Source organism: Babylonia areolata, chromosome 22 (genome assembly GCF_041734735.1).
Source record: "Babylonia areolata isolate BAREFJ2019XMU chromosome 22, ASM4173473v1, whole genome shotgun sequence".
Taxonomy (NCBI): domain Eukaryota; kingdom Metazoa; phylum Mollusca; class Gastropoda; order Neogastropoda; family Buccinidae; genus Babylonia; species Babylonia areolata.
Genome location: NC_134897.1, coordinates 26,617,175 through 26,627,174, shown reverse-complemented (window position 1 = coordinate 26,627,174; position 10,000 = coordinate 26,617,175). Strand labels below are relative to the sequence as shown.

General features: G+C 46.4%; 1 protein-coding gene across 2 annotated transcripts in view; it reads left to right on the top strand.

Annotated features, from left to right (window-relative positions):
• LOC143297339 (cys-loop ligand-gated ion channel-like) overlaps positions 1 to 10,000 on the top strand; it is a 42,369-nt gene that overhangs the window by 10,211 nt on the left and 22,158 nt on the right. The window lies entirely within an intron of this gene.

The following is a 10,000-nucleotide window of genomic DNA, read 5'->3' as shown; positions in this document are numbered from 1 at the left end:
CATGTTTGATTAGCTGAATGCATTAACTGGTATTAATTAGATTCGTGTTTAATTAGCTGAATGCCACCCTGTGTCAGACCAGTCCTCTGGCTTATGTGCCAGTTAAATCAGGAGGAATTACTGGGCAGGCAAGTCTTTATAGTTGTTGCGTAATCCCTTGTGACAAAGAAGCTTGTGTGTTTATTCACGCTGTAGTGTTGTGTAGTGTAGTGTAGTGTAGTGTGTGTGTGTGCATGAGTGTAAGGAAATTTCAATGATATACGTAAAGTAATGTGCAGTCACTCAACTGGCCCTCTCTCTGTGTGTCTGTCTGTCTGTCTGTCTGTCGCTTTCTCTCAGTGTCTCTCCCCCTTTGTCTGTCTCGTGCATGTGTGTGTGTGTGTGTGTGTGTGTGTGTGTGTGTGTGGTGACAACACTTCGGAGAGCGCCCCCCCCCCCCCAACACACACACCCAAACCATCACTGGTGTTCGGAATGATTTCCTGGGACAGAAAGTGTTGGGTGTTAGTTGTGAGTTATTCCTGCCTTTGTCAGTCGATGCCGATATTACAGGGCTCACAAAAAGTTAAAGACCAGTGTGAGTCTTGCACAGTTTTATTCTTGGGGATACGGTCAGTCGACACTGATAATACACAACTCTGTACGTTAAGGACCTCTTGGGGACATGGTCAGTCGACACTGATAATACACAATTCTGTATGTTAAGGACCTCTTGGGGACATGGTCAGTCGACACTGATAATACACAACTCTGTACGTTAAGGACCTCTTGGGGATATGGTCAGTCGACGCTGATAATACACAACTCTGTACATTAAGGACCTCTTGGGGACATGGTCAGTCGACACTGATAATACACAACTCTGTACGTTAAGGACCTCTTGGGGACATGGTCAGTCGACACTGATAATACACAACTCTGTACGTTAAGGACCTCTTGGGGACATGGTCAGTCGACACTGATAATACACAACTCTGTACGTTAAGGACCTCTTGGGAACTTGCAGCTTTCATCTCAGGGGAATGGTGACATTATGTTGAATTTTCGGCAAATAGTGTATGCAGCCAGTATTATATAATGAGCACTGCTCATAACAAAACGTATTCTTTTTGCATGTGTACTTCCGTTTTCTTCACATTGAAAAAACACAACTATCGTTTACAAGCCACTGAATAAATGTGGGGAAGAGGGGTGGGGGAGAGGGGGGGTTTCTTTTGTTTTCCTGAAACATGGAATTTTCAAACACATTTTTCAGAGCTGTCAATGGTGCAAGTGTGCCTGAAAGAGCTGTGTATCAAATGAGAGGACAGTAACAGACTGTAATTCTGCTCCTCGCATGGTTCGAATCCCGGTAACGGCGCCTGGTGGGTCAAAGAGCGGAGATCTCCCAGGCCACAAGGTGTACACACCTGCTGGTCCCTCAGCCACTTACGTGTGCATTCGCTTGCAGATCAGACGCACAGGCACACACACACACACACACACACACACACACACACACACACACACACACAACCAACAACCATCTACCTGAAGATCTAGTCATCAGTCCCATCCACATGAAATATGCAGCTTCTGTTCAAACGTGTATGTGTGTGCGTGTGTGTGTGCGCGCGTGTGTGTGCGCGCGTGCTTGTGTGTGTGTGTGTGCAGTGCGTGCATGTGTGAGTATGCACAAGTTTTTATATTGATATGCACTTGTATGTATCCTGATTTCTACTGTATCTGTGTTTGTGTATGATTTTCGATTTATGTTCGTATTCTGTTATGTACTACCCCCCCGCTCCCACCACCCCAATATTCCTTGTGACCCCGGTACACTTGGTAATAAAGACATATTCTATTCCATTCTATTCTATTCAGAATCATTGATGTGTGTAAACCTGTGGTGAAACACAATCACCGAAGTAATGACAAGGTGAGAGCTTTGGAAAAGCCTACTGTTGGGGTGAGAGAAACAGGAGGTAGAGTCACAAAAGCTTTCTGTTGGGGTGAGATAAACAGGAGGCAGAGTCACAAAAGCCTACCGTTGGGGTGAGAGAAACAGGAGGCAGAGTCACAAAAGCTTTCTGTTGGGGGGAGATAAACAGGAGGCAGAGTCACAAAACTGTGAAATACAGGGTTCACAAAAAGTTTGACGACCTTCTGCGAAGATTTTCTTGTTGTCCTGTCATCAGTATCTGTGTTGTATTGTGACATATTCCGAATAAAATACTGTTTAAACCAATTTGATGCTGAATTTCCGGTTACCAGCGGTGTGTACGGCTATTGAAATGGGTGCTACTCAGAGTTGCTTTCTTGCACATTTATTTCCATTTTTTCAAGGAAAGAAAAAACACAGCTACCGTTTTGCAAACCACATAACACATGTAAATGTTTGGGTTGAAGCATCGTGTTTTTCATGCTGTCTTTTCTTTAGGTGCTTATGGTGCATGCCTGGTATACTTGAAACCTCCATGTGTGTATTGGAAGGGAGATCAGTAGTGGACAACAATGCAGCCTGCATGATCTGAACAATCTGTCGTGTTTATTTTTTTACACCTCTCTCTGTCTCTCTGTCTGTCTCTCTCTGTCTCTGTCTCTCTCTCTCTCTCTCTCTCTCTCACACACACACACACACACACACACACACACACACACACACACACACACACATATGTGTGTGTATAACATATTTTTTATAAAGTGGTCCGTAACTTGATATGAAGTCTGTACGGGGTTTGCAGCGCTCCGGTGTTGTGAAATTCTGTGCGGTGATTGAAAGCTGCAGCTCGATCCCTCCCCCGTTATATTGTTACCGGTGATTATTGATTGATCCAGTCATGCACCTCACCCCCAACCCATCACCACCACCACCACTACCACCACCTCCACTCTGTGCTGTCCATTTAGCCAGCAAGCAAAGCGCTCGTGTTTGCCCATGGCATCAGAGACACACGTGGCAAAATAACGTGGTTAGGACAAGTCCTAACTGCTGCGTGGCTGTTGCGTTTTTGATGTCACACTGTCTTTGAAAGACTTGTCGTTCACAGGCGGCAGCATCCAGCAAGCAGGTTTCCCACTGACGTGTTATTAGTGGTCCGAGTGATGTGGTGTGCTGTGTTGTATTACTTGCTTTTTTTAAATTTTTTTTTTAACGCAACACATTTCTCTGTGTGAAGTTGGAGAGTGTGAGTTGCTGTCCTCGCGGAGAGCGCGTCCACAGTACAGCGCCACCCAGTTGTTTTCTCTCCGAGTCACATTTTTTGCGCCTGCAGATGTAGTCTGACTGTTAAAGTGGATCTCTCTACAGAATTTGCCTGGTCAGGGACAGCCATTTTGTTGCCGAGAAACTTTTATTTTATTTTATTTTTGAATTTTTATCTTCATCTATTCAATTTCATTTTTTATCTTATTTAATTTTATTTTTGAATTTTTATTTTTTGCGTGCGCTAAGTGCATGCTGCACATTGGACATCGGTTCATCGTCTCATCCGAATGAAAAGCACCCAGACCAGCACTCTAGGTCTAGTGCCTGGAGAGGGAGAGGAGGGGGAGGCAGGGGGGCGGGGGGGGGATACTAATCCCGGTTCGTGGAGTGATGGCCCAGAGGTAACACGTCCGCTTAAGAAGCGAGAGAATCTGAGCGGTGGTTCGAATCACGGCTCAGCCGCCGATATTTTTCTCCCCCTTCACTAGACCTTGAATGGTGGTCTGGACGCTAGTCATTCGGATGAGACGATAAACCGAGGTCCCGTGTGCAGCATGCATTTAGCGCACGTAAAAGAACCGACGGCAACAAAGTGGTTTTCCTGGCAAAATTCTGTAGAAAAATCCACTTCGATAGGAAAAACAAATAAAACTGCACGCAGCAAAAAAAAAAAAAAAAAAGAAATCTGTTGTGACAAAAAGAAATATAAATACATGGGACTCGAACCCGTGGACACTTGCTTTCTAGTTGGACGTTCAGTTTACCACTGGGCCCCTGCTGAACGTCTCCACTGATGTGATGTATGAATGTATGACACAGGAAGGCCAGCAGAGCCACCAACATTCTTTGTCCCAACTTACAGCACTCTGCAGTGTGTTGTCTCTTACCTCCAGCTTTTCCACATCTGCTAGGCAGATGCCTGACCAGCGGTATAACCCAACGCACCCGTCCAGGCCTTGAGTGCATGTGTATAAATGGATATATTTGTTGTGTACCTGTCAGAATGGATTTCTTCTACAGATTATTGCCAGAGGACAACTATTTTGTTGCCATGGGTTCTTTTTTTCAGTGCGCCAAGTATGTGCTGCGCACGGGACCTCGGTTTGTCGCCTTATCCGAACGACTAGACGATCAGATTGGTTTTCCAGTCAAACGAGGAAGAAAGGGTAGAATCGGGATTCGAACCCGGACATCACGGACACTGTATTGGCAGATAAGCGTCTTGACCGTTCTGCCACCTTCCCTCCAGCAGACACGTGCAACATGTAGTTCCAGCGTGTTGACTGTGCGGCAGTGTGCCTGTGTGAGTCATGGGCCCCCTACACACCTATTTGCAGGCCTTATGTGTTTTTTAATTTGTTTGTTGTTTTTGGTTTTTGGTTTTGTTTTTTGTTGTTGTTTTTTTTACGACAGCTGATCAGTTTCAGGGTCGCGACGCGGGTTAAAAGGTCAAAGGCTCCATAATCTTTTACTACCAGTCAGGGCAGTGAATTCCGGTACGCCACGTTTTGCCTATGTGTGTTTCATCTGCAGGCTGTCAGATTGGTTTTGACTACAGACTGCCAGGTTCGTTCGTTTTGCCTACAGACTGTCAGGTTCGTTTTGCCTACACACGATCAAATACGTTCGTTTTGCCTACAGACTGTCAGGTTCGTTTTGCCTACAGACTGTCAGGTTTGTTTTGCCTACAGACTGTCAGGTACGTTCGTTTTGCCTACAGACTGTCAAGTACGTTCGTTTTGCCTACAGACTGTCAGGTACGTTCGTTTTGCCTACAGACTGTCAACAATACGTTTTTGCCACGCGTTGTGCACCAGAAAGAAGTACCGTAAGCATCCAAACACACTTTGATTGACTTCATCAATGGCATCAACACCTGTTTAAATTTTTAGGAAAAGGAAACAGCTTTGTCGTTCTCTCTCTCTCTCTCTCTCTCTCTTGCTCGCTAGCTCGCTCGCTCGCACGTTTGCTGTCTAACAAAGTGTGAACAGGGAAAAGAGCTGAGAAGTACTTGTGTATATTAACGTTTGTAAGTTTGTGTGTCAGTGTGAGTTGGATTCCGTGTTATTTTTGATGTTTTGCGTTGAACATTGTTTTTCATTTTATCTTTCTTTGATATAACTTTCTCTACTGTCTTACATGTCCACACCGATTTCTTTCTTTCTTTCTTCGTTATTTTTGTGTGGGCGAGGGCATGGTATAAAAAAGCTTTCAGCTTATTCAGTTTTCTCTCTGTCTCTCTCTCTCTGTCTCTCTCTCTCTCTCTCTCCCCCCACCCCCTCTCTGTCTGTCTGTCTGTCTCCCTCTCCCCCCACCCCCTCTCTCTCTTTCTGACGTTTGATATATGACATGTCCCATGTGATATGTCCCCTGTTCGGATGACCTTTTCTGGCGAAATTTGTAGCTGTACAGTAATGGCAGATCTGCTCTACGTTAGGTTTTGAGAAATTCCATATCGCCCTGGTGTGCGTGCAGTCTCACAAATGATCACCAACATTTTCAGAGCTCAGACGACTGAATGCACATTTAGCTTCAATTTCATTTTTCTCTCCACTTATGCTCATCTCTGTATTCGAAGTATGTTTATTGTACAATCCTCGCAAAATACATGGACTGATGTTTCAGCGGTTGAAAAAAAAAGAAAAAGAAAAAGAAAAAAGTTTCATCGGGAAACGTGAACATGGCGAAACGGACGTGAGTGTGTTGGTGAAAATAAAACGACACTGCTGACACAATGATGGCAAAATATGCGGGCTAGTTTCGAACAGTGCGTGGACGAAACGCGCACAGACATTACGTGTGGTTCATATAAATTTTTCTTCTTCTTCATTCGTGGGCTGCAACTCCTACGTTCACTCGCATGTACACGAGTGGGCTTTTACGTGTATGACCGTTTTTACCCCGCCATGTAGGCAGCCAAACTCCGTTTTCGGGGGTGTGCATGCTGGGTATGTTCTGGTTTCCATAACCGACCGAACGCTGACATGGATCACAGGATCCCATGAATTCTGATCTACCATTATCTAAGGCGCTGCATTGGAAGATGGGGTCCAGGCCTCTCCTGTCGACGTTTGAACCTTCCACAGCCGTCAGGTATCTACCTGTTCTCACCTGGCTGGAGTCAGGTAAATGGGAGTACAGTGCCTTTCTCAAGGACACACCAGCATGCCGAATCGGAGCCTGGAACCTAAATGACAGGCGAACACTGGATCAGATGTCCAGCGGCTGACCGTCTCTGCCATGACGCCGCGCTCACTGTCTTAAAAACAAAACAAAACAAAACAAAGCAAAACAAACAAAAAAACAAAAACAAAACAAAACAACTTAGGCAGCCACCCTGAGTGCTGCCCTGTGTCCAGCTGTCAGGAAAGCTGTCCGGCTGTTTTGTTTCAACAGCTGTGTGTTGGGGGAGATGTTTCAGTGTGTGTTTTACGTCCCCGTGGTTTATTTCATCAGCCAACGGCCATACTACGCTGAAAACATCAGTTCTCACACATATGATATATCTATATATATACGGTTTATTTCAGAAGGGCTAATTAGTGCCGTTCAGTGCTCTTAGGTCAAAGGCGATTTTGGATACTTCCTCTTCTGTCTCTGTCTGTCAGTCTTTCTGTCTCTGTTTCTGTATGTCTGTGTCTGCATGTCTGTCTCTGTATGTCACTCTCTCTCTCTCTAGTGTGTGTGTGTGTGTGTGTCTGTCTGTCTCTGTCTCTGCCATTTCGTCGTCTCTCTGTCTGTCTCTGTCTGTCTATGTCTCTGTTTCTGTCTCTGTTGTGTTGTTGTGGATGAAATGATAAACCGAGCGAAGTTCCATGGACAGCACGCACTTGGCGCACTGAAAAAGAACCCATGGCAACAAGAGTGTTGTCCTCTGGCAAAATTCTGTGGAAGAAATCCACTCTGATAGGTACACAAAATATAATTATATGCATGCACTGAAGGCCTGACTAAGCGCGTTGGATTACGCTGCTGGTCAGGCATCTGCCTAAAGGATGTAGTGTAGCGTATATGGATTTGTCCGAACGCAGTGACGCCCACTTAAGAAACTGAAACTGAAACTTGGTATCCTGTTCCAGCTTCATCCCGCTTGTCCCCCTTCCTCTCCTTCCTCCCCCGCCCTCCCTCCCCACCCTCCCCTTCGATCCTCACTCAGTGTTTGGCGGACACTTTCGGGCGCGCAGGGTGAACTGTTTGGTTAATGATCGCTTCTGTGGGCTGACTGATCAAAGTGAATGCCTGTCTACCTGTGGGTTCGTCAGTGTCAAGGTACTTAGTGTCCATTCTCACTCAGCCTGTCAACCTGTGTGACATAATTGATCTGTCAGCACCTCGCGTGGCCTCTGATTAACACGGAGTATAAAATTTATGATCCGGTGGAGGGATCAGGTGTGATGCCGGAGCCATTTCCCCCTGAATGGAGCATTCCCCACGGGAACCACTGTAGTTGATTGGGGCACGTCGTAGGTGGTGAGGGCTGATCCAGTGACAAACTTCACTTGCTTGTCTTTAGAGTCTGGCAACCATGCCTTTTCAATCACCCGATCTTTCCACTATGATATTTTGTGGGCCAGGCAAGATCAGTGCACATTAGTGCAGCGACTGAATCTTGCGTGTGTGTGTGTGTGTGTGTGTGTGTGTGTGTGTGTGTGTGTGTGTGAAAGTAAGTACATCGATTAACCTATCAAAACAGAGTGGAAAACCACAGGAGATGGGTCACAGCATACTCCGACACTCCGAAATTACCGGCACCGTGTCCTCACAAGGCGCGGCACTACACGGCCTTGGGTTCAGCCAGCGCAGGTCAGGGTCACTGTCAGGGTCAGTGCTGTAGGTCAACGGGTACTGAACCCACAGGTCAGGGTCAATCCAATAGGTCAACGGGTACTGAACCCACGGGTCAGGGTCACTGTCAGGGTCAGTACTATAGGTCAACAGGTACTGAACCCGAAGGTCAGGGTCAGTGCTATAGGTCAACAGGTACTGAACCCGAAGGTCAGGGTCAGTGCTATAGGTCAACGGGTACTGAACCAACAGGTGAGAGTCACTGTCAGGGTCAATCCTATAGGTCAACGGGCCCCTTAGTGTCCCCGCCATGGCTGCTGACGGTGACAGGAGAGTGGCAGGAGGCTCGTGAAAGTTGCATGAGGGGTGGACAGCGGAGGGAATGGAACCTAGGCCCAGTGCAGGCACACTGACGGTTCTCTATGAGGGGTGGATGCCAGATGTGATCACTGTGGCACTGACCTCCCCGTGATGGGGTCAAGGCCGCGTGACATGCGGCAGCAATATATAGGCGTGAAGAACAAAGGTGTGTGTGTGTGTCTGTCCGCAGAGCATAGGCGTGCAGAAACCTCGTCTGACTGACATCAGAAGGAAAAGTGACGGCTGACACACACTGTCGTTGACGCTTACATGTCGTTTCTGTTGGAAGTGTCTGTCCTGTGGTTTTGTCGGGGGAGAGGGCGGAACACTTTGAACGGGGATAAAACGATGACACACATCCACCGCAACGATTTGTGTGTGTCAAACTTTTTCCGACTTTATTTTTTAAGCTCATGCGCACAAATCGTCTGATGGAAAAATCGCAAGAAGAAATCCAGCTATAAACTGCGTCAAACGAAGCTCATTATCTGGAATGTGAAGTTTTGTTGCGATTAGATCGATGCTGTTGATGGAAACTGGTTATCATGTTGATCTGGTTATATCATACTCATAATCAGACATGCCGGAAACGTGCATGCTAGCAAGGAATGTGCGAACAGTCGATAAGATTAATCGATACCTTGATCGATTGTTCTGCTGTTACAAATGACACACATGAGATAAAGTGTCACAGAAAAAAGGCTTTTCTCGTCAGGATGACTTCAGGAACGTTGTTGTCTGAATCAAGGAAAGGTCTACCCGGAAGAGTAATTTTCCGCTGCATAAAACTGTGACAGTGCCAAGACCATACCCCTGTGTTTGTTCACCTTATCTGTGCAAAGAAGAAACAAACTTGGGTTTATTGATTACGAAGAAATCAGCAGATGATTAGTTCAAAGAGAGAGGACATACATACCATTGCAGGAACATTGTATTTGACTGTGGTCAGAATGTTTGTTGGCTGATTTTTCCAACTGATCTTAAGAACACAGGATTGAGCAGGATCGTATTAGTTTTGATTGTGGTGCGAATTTTTTTTTAGGCTTGAGAAGGCATGCAATAGTTTAGATTGTGATGCAAACTCGTTTTTAGGCTTGAGAAGGCATTAATAGTTTTGACTGTGGTGCAAACGCGTTTTTTGAATTCATTTATTTATAATTTTTTTGTTGGCTTGAAAAGGCTCGTGAAAGTTTTGATTTCTTTGCAAACGCGTTTTGTATTTATATTTCCTTTCTTTTTACCCCCGAGAGTGAAGTAGTGTTGTGGTGAAGGTGTGTGACAGCAGACCGGGCCATGGCCAGTGAGTTCACCTCGCCCGCCAAACACCAGCACACAAACCTGGCCTTCTCGGCTCACTCCTCCCCAGAGCACGTGCCCAGGGGTGGGGGAGGTGGGCTGCCCACCTCTCTGTCCGATCACACCCTGCACACCCCGTACTACAAACCCTTCACCGGACACACCACCTCCTTCCACCCCAGACCGCTACACGACAGGTACCTTCACCCTTCCGCACACCGTGTACCCGGCAACACAAGGTTCTGCTTTGAGCGAGGAGAGCCGTCAAGGGACAGCACTACTGCAGGCTCTTGGGGACGTTCGCGCTACGAGGCCGTTTCACAATGACCCTGACGTGTACAGAAACGGCCCCGGCAACGCATGCCCCAG